The sequence below is a fragment of the Ursus maritimus genome, unplaced genomic scaffold (assembly GCF_017311325.1).
Source record: "Ursus maritimus isolate PB19 unplaced genomic scaffold, ASM1731132v1 scaffold_9, whole genome shotgun sequence".
Classification (NCBI taxonomy): Eukaryota; Metazoa; Chordata; class Mammalia; order Carnivora; family Ursidae; genus Ursus; species Ursus maritimus.
In genome coordinates, this window is record NW_024427107.1 from 63654569 (window position 1) to 63676227 (window position 21659).

The following is a 21659-nucleotide window of genomic DNA, read 5'->3' on the forward strand; positions in this document are numbered from 1 at the left end:
TGTCCGCCGCCGGCCGGCCCACGCCCGCGGCCGCCTCTGCCAGCCGAGCCCACGCTCGCCCCCGGAGCGGCAGCTGGCGCTGGCGTCCGCCCCACGGGAGAGGGGTTCATCCTTGGTGTTGCGGCGTCTTTGTGGCTTCCCCGGGACTTGGTATCCTCGCCTTGGCAAACTTGCCCTTTCCCCAGCCGCTTTGCGGGAGGCTGCGGAGACGGAGAGGAGCGGAAAGTTGGGAACCAGTGAGCATCGCAGGACGGTCCCCTTGGCCCCGTAGCTGTGCGGAGCTCGGAGGCGGAGGAGGAGGAGGGTGGCTCCTTAGGCTGGGGAGAAAACTTGGGGAAGCCAAGTCGTGATTTGCTCGGGCTTCCACCTGATTGATCGGCTTCAAAGCCAGTGGGGTCTCTGCCTTCAGCTGTTTGGGGGATGGCCTTTTGTTTGTCCGGAGGTGGGGGGGAGGAGAGTGGGGGGAATAATGACTTTCCCTGGACCCATCTCCTTTGAAAGAGGCATTATCCGGTGGGCCCGGGGGTCCACTAAGTCTTGTCAGGCCCTCGAGTTCTTCACTTACCTGGTCTCTGACGATCACCGTATGTCCTAGTCAGCAGCTCTCCGGGTCTGAGGCAGGCCCCTTAGGGCAGGTTTTCAAGGGGCAGGAATCCCTCCCCTTCATCCCTTGGGTAGCTCAGACCTCCCACACTTACCCTCTTAAAACACCACAAACACACACACACACACACACACACTCACACACTCACACTCCTTTATGTAGAGCAGAAATTAATGCCTGTTGAAGTGAAGGGGGTGAGCTTCTGAGAGCTCTTCAAGATTTCAGTCAAAAGGTGATTTTCTATTTATGAGGGCCCTGAGTTTAAGCAGTTCAGTCCCAGGGCAGTAATGTCAAAAAGCATTTGGATTACGACCAAGTGGAATAAATATCTTGTAAAATGGCATGTTTAAAAGTAAAAATAGATTAATGGAGCCCTCAAGTGCTTGAATGGGACTAACATAAAGGTTTGATTCAAGTTTAAAGGGAAAATTATATAAAGCTGTATACACAGCTTCTTTGAGGGGAGGTAGGGAATCTACAAGTAAGATTGAAGTGCATCACTGGCAGTATCTGGACCTGTGATCTGTAGGAATATTGCTGGTGTTGAAAAGCCACACTTTGTTGTTGCGGGCACGTGCACGTTCTGGCTAGATCTGATGTCAGTGAGGATCCCCCCGAAGTTTACAGCTCTTAAGGGGAAATTCAGAGGCCGAGGATTTAGGGTAAATCTGATATATTAACCAATCCCCATTGAAAGGAAAAGATCAAAATGACAGTGTTTGTTGGTACTCAAGAAGGGTATTCTCCTGATGGAAATGCCACGTATCTTGACCAGCAGAAAGGTGACCCCCACCCCAAGTGTCTCATCTCCATCAGGGCCATGTGATTGAGTGGGATGCCATGCATTTGACAAAAATAATAATGACAATGTTTGATAATGGTTGCTAACATTTACTGTTTTAGTATGCCGGGCACAATGCTTTATATTCTAGGTGCTTTTTGTCACCAAAACCCTATGAGATAAGTACTATTATTATCTCCAGTTTACAGTTGAAGAAACTGAGGCTCAGAGAGGTGAAGAAATTTGCCCAAAGCTGCAGAGCAAAAGGTGAAGTCAGTGTGCCAAGCCAGGCCTTATTTCTTAGCCTTCAACACTCCCGTTACGGCAGCTCCAGGATATGGGGAGTCCTCATTAGTATGAAAAAGTAAAGGGGCAGGTGTAGGTATGAAAAAGAAGGAACAGTGACCACTACCCTGGGGTCTGAACTCCAGAACTTTCCTGGGTTTCATTCCTTTATCCGTTTATTTAGCAGCTATGTGTTGACTTATTTGTTCATTCAGTAGCTAGAATAATCATCCTAATAAGAGTACAGTCATTAAACATTTTTATGTGCCAAGAACCCTTATAAGTGCTTATGATTATTTTGTCTTTATGACGACCCTGTGGGGTAAGTACTGTCATTCTGTCCCTTTCATAAATACGCCCCCTAACCTCAATGCAAAACACTGCTGCAGGAGAGGCTGGCAGGATCCAGGCCCCCTACCCCCTAGGAGTCTAAGCAGCCAGGCAGGCCAAATCAAGCAGGATTAACTAAGTGCTGTAATTGAGAAAAGTAACTACTTCGGAAGCACAATGAAGGGCGTAATTACTGTGCTCTGAGGGAATCGTGGAGGATTTCCTAAAGGGGGTAGCATCTGAACTGACCCATGGAATGATGAGGAACAATGTCTGGGGAGGTGTGTCGGATATGATTGCATTCAGCTGTTAGCAGCAGACATCCTAACCACTGGCCGCTTAACCAGAGGAGGCTTACTTGCGTCAGACAACAAGAAGTGTGAGTGGGACGACGAGCCACTGGGGACCCAGGCTCTGTCTTTCCACCATGCCATCCTTAGGTACAGGCCTTCGGCCCCAGGTCTGTGTTCTTGTGGTGGGAAGGTGGTTGCTGTGTCTCCAGGCTTCACATCTCCATTCCAGGAAAGAGAAAGCAGGATGAGTGAGGCTTAGAACATTTACCTAGTATGGCTTTACTGTTGCATTTGGGAAGAGATGCCTCTCAAAGACTTCTGTCCTTAGTTCATGAGCCAGAACTGTGCCACCTGGCCACCCAGGGAGGGACAGTCATGATTTTGGTGGAGGCACATTGCTGCCATGAGCAAATTGGGGTGAATGGTGGGTTGGTTGTTGAGTTGGTGGTTACAGTGTGTGTGGCCTAAGAGGAGAAGAGGAAGAAAGGTTTTCCTGATGAAGGTAAAACTGCGTCCTGGGAGCCGTGCCTATTCTGAGGGGGCGGAGAGGGGGATGCAGGGAAGGTTGTGCAGAGATGATACCAGACTTGGGGGTGGAGGAGGTTGGCTTTTAATCCAGAGGTACTGGGGAGCTACGGCAGGTTTCTGAGGAGGGAAGTCATGTGTTTAGGAAGCTAAGACTGACAGCGGTGTGCCTTGTGCAGACAAACCAGCTTGGTTCTTATTTAAAATAAAATGAGTTCTGGAAAGTTTTGGATCAAGGGACCAGTTTTGCCTTAGGGCAGAAAGAAGACAGAGTACAATAAGAAAGGGATGGATGATGGGGAGATTTCTTTTAGGTCCTGCCCATAGGAATCCAAAATTAACCTGATGTTAGTCAGCTGTTACCAGGAGGTAACTAGCTCTGCCTTATCATATCTCAGTTAGTGGAGCTGAAAACCGTGGAGGTAGGTACCATTACTCCCCAAACACTACACTTGGCCTTTCTTCTGACCGTCAGACACCTGGGACCTACCTTCATCAGCAGAATAACTTTGGTCATAACCCTTCACCTTTGCTTTATTTCTTTAAGGATTTATTTATTTATTTTAGAGAGGGAGAGAGAGAGAGAACACGTGTGCATGTGCACACAAGCAGGGAGGAGGGTGGAGAGGGAGAGAATCCCAAGCAGACTCCCCAGTGAGCACGGAGCCCATTGCGGGGCTCGATCTCATGACCCTGAGATCATGACCTGAACCGAAATCAAGAGTCAGACACCTAACTGACTGAGCCACCCCGGCGCGCCCTGCTTCACCTTTGCTTTAAATCAAGGGGATGATATCAGAGGGCATCAGAAGGCCTTCTGACAGGTTCCCCACTCTGGATTCCTCCAGCAAGGACTCACATCCCTGATTCTCGGCTCAATGTATTAGCTTTATGACTTTGGGCTGTTACTTACGTCTCTCAACCTCAATTTCCTCATCCCGAAAACGGAGACTGTTCAAAGAGCTGCCTTACGGGTTGTTGTGCCGCTTGAGAAGAAACTTAGGAAGGGGTTTGGTTAGCACAGTGCCTAACACTGTGTTCAGTACATGTCCCCTCTTATCACCGTCATCACCACCAGCATCAGCGTGGTCACTGCCTCATGGCCTCTGGCGTGTGACTTTCTTGTATCCTGGATGTGCCAAGTGATGGACATACATGGATGTATAGCGTTGATTCCAAGACCCTGACTGTCCCCCTCTCGTTGCGTTCTCCCCCCTCCTGCCCCATATGCATCCGCACTGGTTGGTGGCAGGTCTGAGCAACCACTGAAGTAGAAAGCCTTCCCGGGATAGCGCCTCGAGACCCCGGCGCAGTGCTCAGGTTTTGTAATGTGCTGTGTCATGGTCAGATCCAGACAGCGCACTTCTGAGAGGATGCTCGGCTACTCACATGCCCCTGTGGTAGACAGTAAAGTAGACATTGCTTTTAGTATTGGCAAGGTAGTTTCGTTTTTAACTGGAAAAAAAAAAATCCCTCCTGCTTCCCCTCCCCCACCCTTCTGTAAGGCCCCCACCCTCCATGGAACAGGTTGTGATTTTAAGAACATCCACCCACGGTCTGTTTCCTGTTCCTATGCTTATAGTCATGCATTTGAGAGGGGTTGGTTGGCAATGGTGTGAGTGTGTGTGTGCGTGCACGCGTGTCGACCCCCAAGGAGAAAAACGGTCCTGACAGAAGTGTATCAGTTTCCACCCAAACTTTAAAATGGAATACAAAAAGGCCAGAGCCAGAACCAGTTTTCTGACTGACACCCCTCTTTACCCCCCTGGTGGACAGTTTACCTCTTAAAAGCCACAGTTCACACACTTTCTTCCTCCTTCTGCCCCCCTCCAACCCTCTAGTACTAGAAACACTTAGTGGAGATTAAATCTTATTACACCGTGTTTCACTGCGATAGTAGTTACCACAGAGACTCCGCAGTGAGTGAACTGCTTGTACTATTGATCCATGGGGAGATCAATGTTAAGGAGTGTGACCCAGGCATTCACTTTGGTATTAGAGATCTGTTTTGAGGGTGCACAGGCTTGGTTTGGGATAGAAAAGTGAGAAGCATATGATGGGTTTACTTTTGGGTTTAAAGCCATGCTGGTTTTACCTTGCAGGCGGAAACCAGCAAAATCCTGGGAACCATTTGCTGTCAAGTTCAGCGTGGGGAGTGGATTCATGCATCCCCGGGGCCTCAGAGAGTAGCCAAATGGAGTTAGCTCCTTTGGGAGGGAATCCTCCCGGTCGGGGGCCCAGGACAGACTCTGTGGGAGATAGAAGGGAATAGGGAAGACATGAACAGGAGTTGCTGGGCTATAGGTTCTCGTGGGCCTGGTTGGGAGGCTGCCACTGCAGCTTCTAGACTCCAAAACATCTGCGGAAAACCGAGGAAGGACCAGGAGTCTAAACTGAGGAGGGAGCATGCATGCATACATTCATGGGCTGTGCAGACACGAGGGTTGAAATCAGTGTTGCAGAAAGACCCCAGAAAAACACTCCTTGGTGGCACTGACATTCATGCCCGCCCCCAGCTGTCTTGCCCCTCACCCCCTGCCTTGTCTACTCTGACTGGTGAGATGGAACGACTACAAAGTTCCTTATACACCCAGACACACCGCAAACACATGGTGTTGCTGCCTTAAGAACAGCAACACTCCCCCAAATGGAACGCCTCCTATGTACCAAGCACTCTGCGAAACACTTTCCTTTCACTGTGGCATTCAGTGCGACGGTGAGGACTGCTTCGAGAGCAGGAGCGTAGCCCCATGGTAAAGACAGGAAACCAAAGCTCAGAAAGGTTAGGTGCTTGCTGAAGGTCACAGAGAGGAGGTAGTCAGGTCAGGATTCACACGCAGATCAGTCTGATCCCAAAGTTGATGCTCTGAGCTGTCATCAGGTCTTTCTGAAGTCTGGAGGTGCCCCACCCTCCTGGGAAGGAAGTATGGGGAGAAGAGACGGTTTCAGCACGTGCTTCTGGGCAACCTGATTGCTTTTCTGCTAAAGGGGTATAGGGGTGTGGGTGTGCATGCATGCATGAGTTAGTGTGTGTGTGTATGTGTGTAAGTTTAGTCAAAACAGGAGAGATTTCCAAATCCATGCTTGTTATCCTTAGTACCCCAACCGCCTCCCCCCGCACCGCGCTCCGAGAAAGACAACTCTAAAGCCTCCATCAGTGTCTCTAACAGAACATTCTTCAGGGGGGACTGCACCCTTTGCACCCTCTCCTTGGCTGTTAGGGAGAAGGAATCCCAGTGGGCTGCAGGCTGCACTCCTGGGGACCGAGGAGACTCTGGGTGCTACTTTGGAGAGGCTGAACACCCTTGCCAGCCAATGGGAGAAGGAGATGGAGGGAGCAGGCGTTGGGAGGGTGGAGATGGCTGTGTTGCTGTTTTTATACAATAAAAGAGGATCATTGTAATTGGGAGCCCTTGAATCATAACACGTCTGCCTATGGCTCTCTCCAGCTGCAGAGCCATTTAGTTAAATAGCGCACAGAAAACTCCTTTCAGCCGATATTACTTTCCCGCTGTTCTTAAAATACAAGACTGAGCTGAATCACGGTAAGGACAAAGCCATCTCAGGCTGCCCCAGCCCCCGGGTGTACCCAGAGCCCCCATGGAATCTCCCTGGCCTGTGGAGGAGGACATTTAGAAATTGTTCTCATTTGTACTGCACCCTTGCCTTTTTGGAAACCGCTCCTTTAAGATATTTGCACACAGTCTGGTGAGAGCTAGATGTCACAGCCACGTTGTTTATGGGGGGGGGGGCCCAGCAAGGGCAGAGAGAGGCCAGCATGCCAGTGCTGGTAGGGATGGGGTGTATCTTTGTTTTTTGTGGGGGGCAGTGGGAAATTTAGAGATATGAACTGACAGCTAGAAGCTGGAAAAAGAGACTGCCCCCTGGCCAAGAAATTTAGGGGAAGGGACGCGCACAGTGGCACCAGGTAGGAGCAGAGAGAGCCACAGACCCTCACCTCACCTCCCCTGACAGCGCTGGGGTTCATTATCCTGTAGAAAGGCCTCTTACTTTCTTCTGGGGAACTTTGTGTTACAGAATTAATTATGAGCATGCAGTGAACTTCGGCCAGAACCAGGTCGTTCAGGAGGAGCTGGAAGACTTCACATTGTTTCCAAGAGCAAGGGCTCTTGGGCCCACAGAGCCACTGCGTGGAAACCGTTTGGCTCACTCCGTGGGTTAATGGTAGACATTCCAAAGATGGAGGGCTGTGTTCGACACTGGGAAATTGAACATGGCCTGACTTCAGCACTTTCAGAAGTGGGATTTATGGGTCTTCTGGTACAAAGTCTAATGTCTTCTGGGATCTCTGGAGGAGGATGCTGGGGAATGGGGCATGTGTCTAATAGCAACATGGTGCAATAGTAGGATCAGGGAATGTTCTAGCTGGAAGAAACTTCAGGGAGCACCTAGTCCATCTTAGGAGAACTGAGGCCCAGAGAGGGAAGTGAACTTGCCCAAGATTACACAGTCGTCAGGCAGTATATCAGTCTTCCTTGTCTATACGGTCTAGTTTATAGCTCTTGTGTGCTTGGGCCTTTCGCACTTCTTTTCCTCTGTCTGGCCAGCGAACACTCAGCAGCGGAGGAAAAGGGCGTCCCTGCCCGCAGGAAGTTCTCAGTCATTTGGCACGTAGCAACTACGGTGGTCCTCATACTGACATGATAAGCGCAATGCCGAGCACTTTTTGTGGGTCAGCTCATGAACGTAATAAGAGATAGAAGAACTCTTTTATCTCCATTTAACAGGTGAGGAAGAGCGGAGTGGGCAACCCTTTGTCCAAGGTTTCTGGGAGCCAGGCAGCCTTCTCCGCACCTGGGGCTTCTCGGGCACGGCCACGGGCAGCCTCACCCGCCCTCGGATTAGAACTCTCAGCGGGGCCACCAGTCCGCTGAGGATAATGCAAAGGTGCGCATGCATTTGGGGTTTGACAGAGGGCTTTCTCAAACATCGTTTTTTTGTTTCCCCCAATTTATGGAATGCCAGCTGTGTGTAGGCTCCTCACACCGCCACACCACAGCCCAGGTCGTTCATACAGGGACCCAGCTGAGCAGGTGAGGGCAGAGCCGGGACTCCAGCACAGGCCCGTGGAATCCAAGACCGGAGCCGTTTTCGCCACAGCAGGCATGCTTTGCAGCCATCACGCTCTGATTGGGAGTCTTCTGTGGGCAGGGACAGGTCACTTAGGGACACCGAAATCACCCTAAAAGTCCCCCCAACATTAAAGGAATTGGGGCACTTTAGGCAACTTGCAGCTGAGCAGCAGATAGTTATTTGAGCCTATTAAGAAGTACCAGTTATAGGGGCTCCTGGGTAGCGCAGTCGTTAAAGCGTCTGCCTTCGGCTCAGGGCATGATCCCGGCGTTCCGGGATCGAGTCCCACTTCGGGCTCCTCCGCTGGGAGCCTGCTTCTTTCTCTCTCACTCCCCCTGCTTGTGTTCCCTCTCTCGCTGGCTGTCTCTCTGTCACATAAATAAATAAAATCTTAAAAAAAAAAAAAAGTACCAGTTATAATATTCAGGGTGCTGCGTGCCAGGCTCTGTGCACGGGTGTTAGCCTTAGCCCGTATTTTAAAAGAGCTTAAGGTGTGACGTACATCCCTTAAAACTCACCCATTTATGAAGTGTACCATCAGTTGATTTCTAGTGAATCTGCAGCTGTACAACCATCATCTCATTTTCGAACATTTCCATCATCTCAAAGAGAGATCCTGTGCCCACTGGCCGTCACTGCCCAGCTGCCCCTGCAGCCCCCGGCCCCAAGCCTCAGCAACCTCATCTACGCTCTGTGCAGATCTGCCCTCGCCGAGCAGTCCCTGGCGGAGAATCATAGAATACGTGGACTTTCGCATTCACCGTCTTTCACTTAGCATAGGATTCTTGAGGCTTCTCCGTGTTATAGGGTGCAGCAGTACCTCACTGTTTTTATGGCTCGAGAGCATTCCATTGTATGGCCATGTCTGCAAGGGCCGCCCAAACAAAATGCGGAACACGGGGTTGCTTCCACAACAGACATTTATTTTCCCACAGCCCTGGAGGCTGGACGTTCAAGATCAAGGTGTCAGCACCTTCGATTTCTTCTGCAACCTCTCTCCGCGGCAGATGGCCGCCTGCTCCCGTGGCCTCGTGTGGCCTTTCCTCGGTGCACACGCATCCCTGGGGTCCTTCTGTGTGTCCAGATTTCCTCTTCTAAGGACACCAGTCCGATTGGATTTGGGGGCCTCACTAATGGCTTCATTCTAACTTAATCACCTCTTTAAAGGCCCTACCTCCAAATACAGTCACACGTGGGGGTACTAGGGATAGAGCTTCAACATGTGACTTCGGGGGCGGGGATACAGTTCAGCCACTATTTTGTTTATCCGTTCGCCTGTCAACAATTGGGTTTCTACATCTGGGGCATCGTGATAATGCTGCTCGGAACACTTGTGTGTAATCTGCGTGGAGGTGTGTTTTTGCTTCTCTCGGGAAGATACCTAGGAGTAGAATTGCTGGGTTAGATGGTCACTTTATGTTTAACTCTTTTTTTTTTTTTTAAGACTTTATTTATTTGAGAGAGAGAGGGAGTGAGCAGTGGGGAGGGGCAGAGGGGAGAGGGAGAGAGAGAGATTCAGAGAGAAGCAGACTCCCTGTTGAGCAGGAAGCCCGATGCGGGGCTCGATCCCAGGACCCTGAGATCATGACCTGAGCCCAAGGCAGACGCTTAACCGACTGAGCCGCCCAGGCACCCCTACGTTTAACTTTTTAAAAAACTTCCAGACCATTCTCCACAGAGGCAGCGCCATTTCACATTCCCACCAGCAGGGTAGGAGGGTTCCGGTTTCTCGGGGTGTTCGCCAACCCTTGCCATTGTTGTAAGTCCCATTTTACAGGTGAGGAAACTGAGCACAGGATGGGGAAGGTCAGTCACATGGAGTCACACACCAGTCTGACCAGTAAACTACCCGGGGCCTGGACTCGGGTGAAGCAAGCGAGGCATCCAGTTGCAGAATGTCAGGTGGCGCTCGCTGTCAGGCTCTGCGAGTGCAGGGTCCACACCTGAGACAGAAGGCCTCCTTCAGTTTTGTTTCCTGGGGTGCCTGGTTTGCCGCCCACCTCACCCTGCTCCTGGCCCTGGCCCTGCCCCTACCCTGCTCCCTGCGTGTAGGGTCCTGTGCTCAGTGTTGGGAGCAGGGCAAGGGACACAAAGATGACCAGGCCACAGCCCCTCCTGGAGGTGCTCCTAGCCAGGCTCGCTGGGGAATGTGTGCATTTGCTGCTCTACACAGCTGACCTAGCTGGACTTGCAACGGTGGGGCCCCTGCTCCCAGGGTCGCTGTGTGAATTCCAAGGGGTAATACCTGTGAAGTACTTAGCACAGCACCTGGCACCTAGGCAGGGCCCTAGAGATGTCAGCTCAGACTGTTGTGTTATTGCTGACATATCTCTGACCTTCTGTACTGTGAGGCTGCCTCAGAGTCACTGTACTTTGAGGGACATCCTTCTGCCTTGGATCTATGACTAGGGGCCACACCCCTACCCCACCGAAGGGGCCATCACCCGGTGAGCAAGAAGTGGCCTGGGATGAAGGACCTGGCCATCCAGGCTCTCCTCAGACCTGCTGAACTGGTCCTGGGGGTGGCGGGTCCTGTCCACAGAGCCCAGCACTGGCTCCGCTTGGGCTTCTGGCGTTCTCTGGCGGGGCTGTCGACGCTCTGTGTCTGGCCCTGCTGCCTCCCAAGCCAGAGTGTGATCCCTGTGCTCCCAGGTGTGAGGAAAGACCTGATCCATCATGCTTGGGGCCAAGGTGAGCCAGGGAAGGGGGCTTCGGGGCCTTTCTGCTGAACCGACAGGCCCCTGGTTTAATCCCCACCTGGGAGAAAGGGCCCTGTCAGTGGCCTCGGTTATAACCAGATCAGCCTGCTGCTTGTTCAGGGTGGGGAGGGGTGCACTGCTTGATCCTGGGAGGGGATTCATGTGATCAACGTCAAGATTTCTGGATGTAGAAAAGATACGTTCCAGTTACAAAAGTGATAGAAGTGTGTGGTTCTAAAGCACCAAATCTGATCGTGTTTCATTATCCTCCTAAAAACCTCCCCATGTCACTGCTTGTCCAGGAGTCGCAAGCCCAAATGCTTTCACGAGCTTTGCAGGTCATACACGCAAGGGTGAAGGGGTGAAGTAGAGGGTGGTAGCGAGTGGTGGGGAGTGGGTCAAAGTGGAAAGCCTGAGCCCAGTCTGAAGGCATTCAAAATCCATTTTTTTCCAATGTGCTTTTCTGTCCATTCTAATGAGGACCTCCCCTTAGTAGCTTCTAACCCACAGGACCAAGTCCACAAATCCCTGACCCTCGCGTGGTGGCTGTTTGAGACCTGATCTCTGCCTACCAGGCACGTTCTGCTATAACAAGTACCCCGCCGCCATATGCCCCACACCTCAGCCCTACAAACTGACCCCTAAACCTCGTGAGCCACCCTCTCTCCTTTTCCTTTCCACACATAGATCCTTTTCCCCGGAAAGACTCCTCTCCCAAACTTACCAAGACCTACTNNNCTAGAGAGAGAGCTTGCTCCCTCCTCCAAGAGCATAGTGTGCTGTAGAAATAACCCCTTAGCAATCTTAGCACTTGGATTTTTATCCGTTTGCCTGTCTGTCCCCCTGAAAAACTGTGAGCCACCCCTCCACCCCGAGGGAGGGTTTCCTATTTGTCTCCATGTTCCCAGCACTGGCACGAGGCTGGCCCACTCAGTAGGCTCAAAATGAATGTTTCTCATGTGATCGGACTGTTACAGGGATGAGTAAAGGACCCTTCCTCCGGAGCCCGTCGGGGAGCCTGTGCTCTAGGTCAGCCCGAGTTAGCAAAATGCGCTGCTGCTCGCTGCTGCGCCTGGTGGCAGGTCCAGGACAGTCACTGGACCATTTTGTAACAGGAAGCGGTGGAGGAAGCTTCCGTCCCAGGCTGGTTTTGTCCCAGATTCAGGATCTTTGGGCAAACTCTACCAAACTCCCTAACTCTCTGGCTCCGCCCCACTGCCTTGTCTGGACCTCTGGCCTCTGTGTACAGCCTGGATCCACTTGCTCCCTCTGACTCGTCTGTACCCTCTGTGTCCTCTTGGGAACACTGTCCTCGCCTTCCCCTACGGCACCTACAGCAATATCCCAGGTGCTGCTGCACGGTCTTCCTACCACTTCCAATAGTAAACTGTCTTTTTTTTTTTTTTTTAACCAAGTCTAAACTTGAGACCAAAGTCTAGATGACAGAGAGGAAGGAAACCAACTGATTGAATGCCGCTGCGTGCCAACCATTGAACAAAGCATGTTGTATACTCTACGTTGTTTTAAGTTATTTAAGTTTCTCAGCATCCCCACTTGGTAGATGTTTTTATACCTATTTTATGGATGAAGAAATTGAAGCTTCAAGAAATTAACTTGCCTGAGTTAACACAGGAAATGGCCGAGCTGGGATTTAGAGCGGGGTCAGCGTGACATCAGACCCCAGGGGCTTGCCACATCACAGTGCTGGAGTGTTAGGTAAAGAGTATTAAGAGTCTGTGTGGGGGCAGCCTAGCTGGCTCCGTTGGAAGAGTGTGTCTCTTGATCTCAGAGTCGTGAGTTTGAGCCCCATGTTGGGTACAGAGATTACAAAAAAAAAAAAAAAAAAAAGTCTGTGTTACATGCCTCAGCAAATGGGATACCAGGGACACTAGTTCTGTATTCCCTTCTAGAGTTTAAGATTTTGCTTATGAAAAGCTGCATAGGTAGCATTACTACCAGGAGCATCTTTTTCCTTTCCCTTACAAGGTGCTTCCTGGCACTAGGGGAGGGAAGAAAAAAATACCTGTCATGAGAGAGATGGCTACATTTAGCACATCTTAAAAATTTTGCTGGGCCATCTTATGTAATGGGAAAATGGCCTCGCTGAGATTCCAGTCTGGTGTGTGTGTGGTGGAGAAGAACTGGTCATTCTGGTACAAACATGCACGAACCTTCTGGAATGGCACTGAATAAGGATGCAGAAGAAGTCAGGTTAGGCTAACCTGCGATGCCGTGACAAGGAAACCCCCATGTCCTACTGTCTTAACAAAGCAAGGTTTAGCTCTTGCCCTTGGGAAGAGTGCTGAAGGCCAACAACTCTTCAAGGTAGCTTTCTTCCAAGCTGGGACTTAGGGACCCAGGCGGCCTTGATTTGGTGTCCACATCATTTGAAATAATTGGCTTTCAGGCTTCTGGAGCAGAGGAGAAGAAAATTAAAGGGTCCCATACGCACTCTTTAAAGGCATCACCTCTACTCACGGGACCCCGCCTAACTCAAGGATGCTGGGGGAGCAGGGGGTGGGAGGTGGTATGTGAACGTTTGCTGAGTAATATGTATTTCTATCCCGTGAAGCCCAGGACTGGCTGTGATACTCCAGCAAGTCATTGTTCCTCTCAGCCTTGCCGAGTATCAGGGAGTAAAGAGGATCAGTGGAAAGTCCAGCCTCAAACACAGCTTCCGGACACTTCGTCCAGTGCCATTTTTGGCTCTAAAGACAGTGCTCAATTGTCTCACCCAGTGGGATGTGGAGGAGTGGTCCTGACACTCAGAAGGCCCCCCAAACATTAAAAATAAGACATTTTTGCAACATATTTCCGATTTTTATGTTTCATAGAACACCGTCACAGTTTGGTTTTACATTGAATATCCAGTGTGGCCCAAAGAAAATGAACATTAATGAGTCCACAGTCACCGCCAAGCACTTGGGATGCCGAGCACAAGCGTAACTGAGGGCCAGCGTTTACCTGGAGCATGCAATGTGCCGGGCAGGTTCTCAGCTCTGTGCGGGTTCGTTTCTGTACTCCACCCAGCTCCCCTAGGAGGTCCTGACTCTTACTTTCCCCTGAGAGAGGCCTGAGGATCTGCATGTAACAGATGAGGAAACTCTGAAGCTCCGGGAGGTCGGCAGAGCTAGGACGCCCAGCTTCCAGGCAGATCTAGCTGATTCCCCACCCAGCACTCAGTAGGTGAGGTTGGGAGGATGTTGAGGGACGCAGGACAGGCCAAGGGTTAAGTAGCAGCGCTCTTCACTCGAGTCGTTGAATGCTTTGGGGGTGTTCAGCCATGCCTGTCCATTGCAAGGTGTGCCGAAAGCGTTCTGGGTGGTGGACGCTTTGTTTATCCATACAGGAAATACTCAAGCACCTACTTTGTGGCAGACGCCGTGCTAAATACTGGGGATGCTACAGGGGGGGCTGAGATACTGCTTTCAATCTCCACCTACGTGTTTCTCTGTGGGACTTTCTAGATTAGAAACAAAAAAATGTCCTTGAAAGAGAACCTTCAGAACCTCGATCATTCCTGCGCAGGAATGATCATGTATTTGAGTTTTGGCTTCAGAAACGTGGCATGTGGCAGCTGGGCTCTGCTTGCAAAGTCAGGACCCTCTTCGGGCAGCTGATGCTTTGATTAATCAGCCCAGCGTCTGCTGGTTACCAGCTTTGCACTAGTTCGTGTCACATTCGGCCAACCAATAAGAAAGCCAACATTTGAGATCACCTGGTCCAACCCTCTGAGGTTTTGTAGTAGAGGAAACCGAGGCTCGCTCTAGGTTGTGAAATGCTCAAGGCCCTTCTTCTTTAACATGTTTCATATCAAAGCTCCCTCCAGAGCAGATCTTACCAGTGGTACAGAGTGCTCCTCCCTCTTCTGCACTTTGATAAAGACACAGTGTTTTACCCCTCAGAGCACTTGACTCCTTTGACCATAGACCTTTTCACCACCCCAGTGCCTAGGGCCGGAGAGCTGACAGCCTCATTCCTGCCTAGCCCCCAGATTGGAGGGGTGGTTAAGGAGGCAGCCTTTCTTCCCTCCATCGCGGGGAAGGTAAAGGACGTGTGCAACATCAAATTATTAGCAGTGAAACCTGGGCTGGAACCCTGTGCTTTTTGCTTGTGCTTCAGTGTGTGTGTGTGTGTGTGTGTGTGTGTGTGTGTGTGTGATTTTCTTGCTTGTTTTTCGGTATCCGATTTTTATGTCAAGTTCTCTGGCAAAGCTAATCATTTTAGACTTCCACGGTCAGGAGGCAGTGGGGCAGGGGGGAGGAGATACACATAGAGAAGTATGTCTATTAAATGGTTTTGGAGAACTTCACGTTTTTTCACTCAGGGTTTAAATTGTGGCGTTTGGGCCCCCCAGAAAGTAATAGCATGACTTGGTTATCTCGTGGGAGGGGAGGACTTGGTTTTAGTGATGCTGGTAATCCAATGAGGGAACCTGCAGGGCTCGATCTTCCTGACTGTGAGCAGCTTTCTGTCTAGGTGACCGGGCTGGATCCTGGGGTGTGGGCAGCCTCCCTCAATTCTGAGATTCTGGAGGAGTCCTGGCCTCCTGCAGCCCACCAACCTTTGCTTTGCATGAATAACATGCATTTGAATTTACTTACGAGAAGAACAAAATGCCTTTGACACTTCTAGCTCATCTGGAATAGCTGGAATCCATGTGTCTTGCGGGTCACATGACCTTGACCACGGAAGACAGCAGCCATCATTATTCCTCTTTCATCCCAGCTCCATCCCATCCCGCCCTCCTCCCCATCCTGGGTTCACATGGTCATTGTACCCAGGGTGCAGGTGGCCCCTGGCTTTTCTGCTCTGCCAGGCACCCTCCAAGGAAGCCAGGGCCAGGCCTACAATGCCTTCCGGGAGGGGTGGTAACTGTGTCCTGGACAGCACAGCGGAGCCCCGAGCTGTGGGGGCCGCCCCTGGTGCAGAGTCATTGCTCAGTAAATATTTGTGGAATTTCTGAGGCAGGCAGCACCCGTGAACCCACCGTGACCCGGATCTGGGACACAAGCTGTTGGAGCTTTTGGTACGTGGGCCATTTGTTCTGGCAACGAATGAAACATCTTTGCACCATGTGCTCTCGGCACCCCCAGGTGCAGGTGACCAGCGGATGCTTGCCTTAGTCAGGAGAAGAGCTAGTCGTCACTTGAGAGCCAAGTCTTTTCCCAAGGGAGAGAGAGCAGTGAGGGGTGGGGGTGGGGGAGTCAGGCTGGGAGGCACAGAGGATGAAAATCATATTAAACTGCAGGAGCGAAAGAACAAAGAACACAGGTTTCCTTCCCCCAGGGTGGAAACCAGGTGAGAGGCTTGCCTGAAAGACATATAAGAACAGAAGAAAAACCTGCAGCTGGAAGTTCTATCCTGTGTCGACAGGTGCACGCACACACACACACACGTACGCACATATACACACACAGCCAAAACACAGTACAGCTAAGAAGTTTAGTATTTTTGAGTCTTTTGTTTGACAGGGAATAGGTATTGTGTACAACTTTAATAGCAGAAAATATACATTGAACTAATAGTTTGTTCTGTAAGTTCTGAGTTATAGAAACTCAACTGTGCAAATCAAGGCTTTCAATGAATGAAGAGACTATATTGTGTAGTGTTTCTTTAAAATCACAGCCCGTGAGAAAATTCTTAATCCTAGGTTTGCAGAGAGGCTCTATTTATTGCTAATTAACCTACTTCATTAGGGGCGCCTATGATAACATTCTCAGGGTATATTGGGCAAAGTATCATTTTTAATAAAATAATGACTTGAGTAAACATATTCCTGCAAATTTCCCCTAGTGCCCCATTTTGTGAAATGAGTTTCATAGGTTGGGACTTGACATCTTTCCTTGCGGACAGAATTTTGACAGGGAGCTTATATTTGGGGACTCTGGGAACACAGGGGAATGTTTTCATTTCAGAAGAGAACTCGAGAAACTAAGGAAGCAGAGACGTTTAGTGGTGCCCTCCCACCCCCCAAATGCACATTTGGAGAATGGCTATCAGTTCTGCACAGTCGCTGTCTTTCTGTTCAGATGAGCTGACATGGAACTTCTCCACTATTCTGGAATGAGTATGTGGCCTGAAAGAATTTCCATGCACAGATGCATAGCAGGAGGCCTGGGGGCACCCAGCTCAGCCACCCACTACCCGCTGACTTAGAGCGGGTCATTCATTCCTTCTCGAGCCTCAGTTTCCCTGCTTGTAAAGTGGGGGTGGCCCTACAGCCCAGGTCACTTTCCTTCTCTGGAGTCTGTAGTAGGGTAGGTTCTTCTCTGTCCACTCCAGGTTGGCAGGACTCCTGCAGGTGGGGCTGCCTGTCAGAGGCCTGCTGCCACCCTGCCTCCCTTGGAGTGGCCTGTGGACTCAGACCTTTCTGGAAGCCTTGTACAAAAGAACTCTACTTTCCACCGAAATTGCCCATGGAACTATGGTGACGTTTCCTTGCAAAGCCCACGTGGTATTGAGCAAGCAGCCTGCTCCACGCAGCTGCTGATAGTCCAAACTCCCAAGGCAGTGGGTCTGCAACTGATTTACAGGGAAGCATCGAGAAGGGGCGGCTGGTGTGTGTATGGGAGGGCGGGAGGAGAGTGGCTGGAGAGCGGGCTGGCAGGTTCTCAGGTCCCGGCTGCCTGGCTGGAAAGTTAATGGGCCATCTCCGTGAGGGGGCAAAGCTGACCGGGCCTGCCCTCCCACCCCTCCTCCTCTGGAATGCCGTGTTTATTTACGGCGCTGTGGATCCCTGCGTCTCTTGGGAAATCACTTCTCCCAGGGCTGGGGGAAGCTGGCAGGGTGTCTCCAAAGAAGCCTCCCTTCCCCCACAGTTAGAGCTTTTGGAGACCAGGGGGTGGCAGCGGGAGATGCTTTAGGAGGAGAGGAGGAAGTGGGCCTGCGGGTGGTGTTGGGGACTGTGGAGTGGTCAGCCGAACTGACCACCCTCTCCTTCCCCCCTTTCCGGTTCTGAGCCTTGAAGGAGGGTGGGGACTGAAAAGTGAAAGCAGCCAAGCAAAAGCCGCAGGATTTCCCTCTCCCTTCCCCCACCCCACCCTAGCAAACAACCCAGGAATGACAGCAGGAGCAGAGGTGCGAGGGCTCTTAGGTTAGTAGGTGGTGTGAGCCAGACTTGGTGGTTTAACCATCTGGTGTCTTTCTATTCAAGGCTGAGATGGTGGCTCTGGGCCCACCTCACATTCAGTGCTTCTCCTCGCTTCCTCCAGAGACTCACTTCTCGGCTCTAGTATTCTGTCCACCGGGAGGCCTTCCCCGAAGTGGTCTCTGCTCCCTGCCCCTCTGGACCACGACTGCTCTATCTCGGCACTGTTGACATTCGGGGTCAGCTTATTCTTTGTCGTGGTGGCTGTCTCGTGCCTTGTAAGGGGCATATCAGCAGCCCTGGTCCTTATCCTTCAGATGCCATTCCCTCCAGTTATGACGCCCAAAAGTGCCTCCAGATGCTGCCAGATGTCTCCTGGGAGGCACGACTGTCCCCTCCCTCTGAGAACCATGAGGCCAAACCACATTCTCTGTTCTGTTTTCTTCACAACCCTCTTCGCTCTCTGACGTGATCTTGTTCCCCTGTCTTGAGCCCACCGGTGCTCAGCCCCAGCAACACGTTCTTATATTCACCTGAGAAGCCTTGAAAAAAAAATCCAAAGCCTGGCCCCACCCCAGGTAATTCCCTTGGAATCTTGAGAGAGACTCTGTAAAAGCTTCCCGGGTGGGTCTGCTGGGCGGCCTGGGGTGAGGATCTCTGCTCTTTCCCTCTATCACTCACCACGTGAGGGGGGAGCGCGGCGGCTGTGACCACAGTCGTAAGTACCGAGGATGATGCCTGGCACGTAGTAGGACTCAGCACTGAGATGCCATGAATGAGCAAATGCTCCAGAGAACCCATCCTCACTGGTAGGTGTTCTTTGTTTTTCACTGCTGTCACTCAGTCATTCAACAAACATTCATTGCATGCTTGCTATGTGCCAGGGGCGGTGCTAAATGCTAGCGGGTGCCAAGCTGAGTAAAACTTGACCCGCGTCCTCTTGGCGCCTCCAGTCTCCTAGGAGGCAAATATGCAAAATTCGAGGTTGCCTGTAGACTGAGATCACTGCTAGACTGGCAGTGTGTAGAAACCAGCTAGAACGCAGACTCAGGAGTTCCTGAAAAGACACTAGAAAGGCGCCTAGTTTCGCTTAGTGAGCTGTTTTCCTTACATGTTGACACTTGACCACCACAGCGGCTGAGCAAACTGAGGTACCCGGAGGCCACATGACTTCCAAGAGGGGTCACCTGCCTCAGTGTAGCCCCCCGTCTGGACGCAGACCCGGATCTGCCTCCCTCGAAGGCCCATGTTCCTTCCAGCATCTGCTGCTGCATCGGGAGCCAAGACGAGAGCCCAGGATCCTGGGTTCCCTTGTGTGTGCAGAGCGCGTTCAAGCACCTGGGCCTGTGGAGGCTGCATGGCCCTCAGCCCATCCCACCTGAGGGGTGAGGCAGGCCTGGGACACACCAGCTCCCATGAGTCACTGCTCTGGGCTGCTCCGTAAGGGGCTGTCATCGCCCTGCACTTCAGGCCTGCCACTCAGGAAGCTAAGTGGGCCCGGAAACCAGAGAGAGCCCCCAAGCAAGGAAACCCAGGTGTCGGCAGTTAGAAGCGAGGCTGAAGGGCACTGAGGGGGGAAGGGCAAGGGGACGCCTGGCAGGGCACGGGCAGCATCTGCCCAGACCCAGAGGAGCACCTCGACTATCGTTTTCCGTTGTCAGTCTCGTTTTTGAGCACCAGTTGTATACGGAGCTGCAAGCTGGGTTTGAAGGTTTGAAGTAGGCACTCTGTCCTGAAGGAGCTGGGAGTCACAGACAGGGGACCAGAGCGCTCCCCATGTGAGCCTCACCTCTGCAGATGCAGGCATGCAAATGTGCAAGTCCCAGCTCCCTGGCTCAGCATTCGTGGCGCTTCGTGGCAGGACCCAGCCCCCTCTCGTCATCACCTCCGCCTGGAGCTCTCTGCTCCTGGAGTTTTGAACTGCTTGCAGCTCCCAAAAAAGCTGCTTCTCTTTCTCTTCTCCCTCTGGACCTTTACACATTTCCATTCCTCTTCCTCGTTCCCAGAATAACTCCCCGTCATGGATGAGTCAGGTTAATATCACCTCCTCCTGGAAGCCATCTCTGACTAACATGCCAATCCAGGTGCCCTTGGCTGTTGTCAAGGTCACTATTCTTCCTATCAGAGTAGTCATCACACCTTATCTGTAAGCCTTGGGGAAGCCGTAGATGCATGTGTCCTTTTCACTGGGCATTCAACTCGGCCTGGGTATGAAAGCTAGGCCTGAATTTGAAACTCAGCTGCACAGCTTCCTAATTGTAGGGCTTGGGTTGGACTTTAAGCCTTGGTTTTCATATCCTTAGAAATGGGTGCATAACGCTTCCCTCACAGGGGTGTTGTAAGCATTAGAGAAACTTAGGAAAACTGCCTAGAACACAGTAGATACCAAGTGAGGTATCCAAGTGAGGGTCCCTGCAGAAAATGGAGTAGTGAGGGAAGTTAATGAAGGGACCGGCTACAGGTGGGCGGGCAAGGGGTAAGCAGAGCCAACAAGAAGTGGAAAACCATGGGCTAGAAGCAGCTGAAGGGCTTACCTCCCCTGGGCATGAAGGGGTCAGGGGAGCGGTGGCCCCTGGAGCTTAAGACAGCCTGTCTTATGTGATAATAGAGAGTAAGAGCCCACGTTCACTGTGTGCCTACTACGGCCAGTCACTGTTCTAAATCATTTAAGCCACATTTATTGGTGGTGGGGGGGAGTTATTCCTATTTGTCCCATTTGGCAGATGGGAAAGCTGAGGCACAGAAAGATTCATTTGCTTATGGTCCTGAAGTGGGGGTGAGACCTCCCTCTCCTTTGACTGTCTGCTCGGTGCTGGTTCTTCCCACTGGTAGAATGCACCTCGAAGCTCTGGGGTGAGGTCACCTGCTGAGACAGCCCACAAGGGCTGCAAAGCAGAGTGGAGAAGGGCAGAGAGGGGTCCTGTGGGGCGGTTGGGCTGTCAGAGTATGGGGCAGGCTGGCTGCTAGGCGGGTGCAGATATTTCCCAACCGACTGAACAAAACACTGACCGATAACGAATTATAGCCATATCGCCTGGGCCCTAAATGGGCATATTTACTGAGTAATGAAATTGAAAATATCAGCCCGTTAAGCTTCTGGTAGTGTAGGAAATGGTTCGCTCCTAAGAGTTTTAATACTATTACATATTTGTTGAGTCGGTGAATTCCTTTGACATTTATTCAGGATTTCCAGACTGTATGGGAAGGAAGGTCAAGGTTATAGGTGGAGATAGAAAAATTGGGTTTTCCATTCAGATTGAAATGTTAGACACTTGTAGGTGGCCTTTGAATTTAGATCGAAAGTTTAGCGCTCCTGTCTGAGACCACCCAACCTGGACGCCACAGGTGATGTCCTGCCCGCTGTTAAGAGAGAGCTCACGGTACCGACACATGGGGCTTAGCGCAGACCAGGGTGTGGGAGGCTGGGCTGGCCATGGAAGGCTCAGTAGTAATGTAGCTGATGTTTGCTGTGCGATTCACATCCCGGCCTTGTCCCAAGACATTAACACAGGTTTCCTCATTCAGTTCCCATAACTGCCTTCTAGGGTGGGTGCTGTTAGTACCCCCATTTTGCAGATGAGGAAACTGAGGCACCAGGAAATTAAGTAATTTGCCCAAAGTCACCCAAGTGATAAGTGGAAGACCCCTAATTCAAGTCGAGTCTGACTCAGAATACCATCTCTTAACTGCAGGATTATTGCCTCTCTGTCAAATGAGGCCCTCTTATTTTTACAAGTGAGGCTCAGAGAGGGATAGTGACTTGTCCAAAGTCACCCAGCCTTGTTAGCAGGAGAGTTCCAATGGGTCTTAGGGACCGCTTCTGACTCTGAACCATCCCGTCGCCTTGGGCAGCTCACTTACCTCCTTTTCAGTTTACTTACTCATCTGCAAAACGGGGCTAATAATTATACCTTTGAGTACTTTTAAGAGACTGCTAGTCATCTCTGCGCCGACTCCT

The 21659-nt window shown here is 51.2% G+C and overlaps 1 protein-coding gene across 1 annotated transcript in view; it reads left to right on the plus strand.

The window, feature by feature from the left end:
- ZHX2 (zinc fingers and homeoboxes 2) overlaps positions 1-21659 on the plus strand; it is a 152107-nt gene that overhangs the window by 1211 nt on the left and 129237 nt on the right. The gene's annotated exons all lie outside the window — the stretch shown is intronic.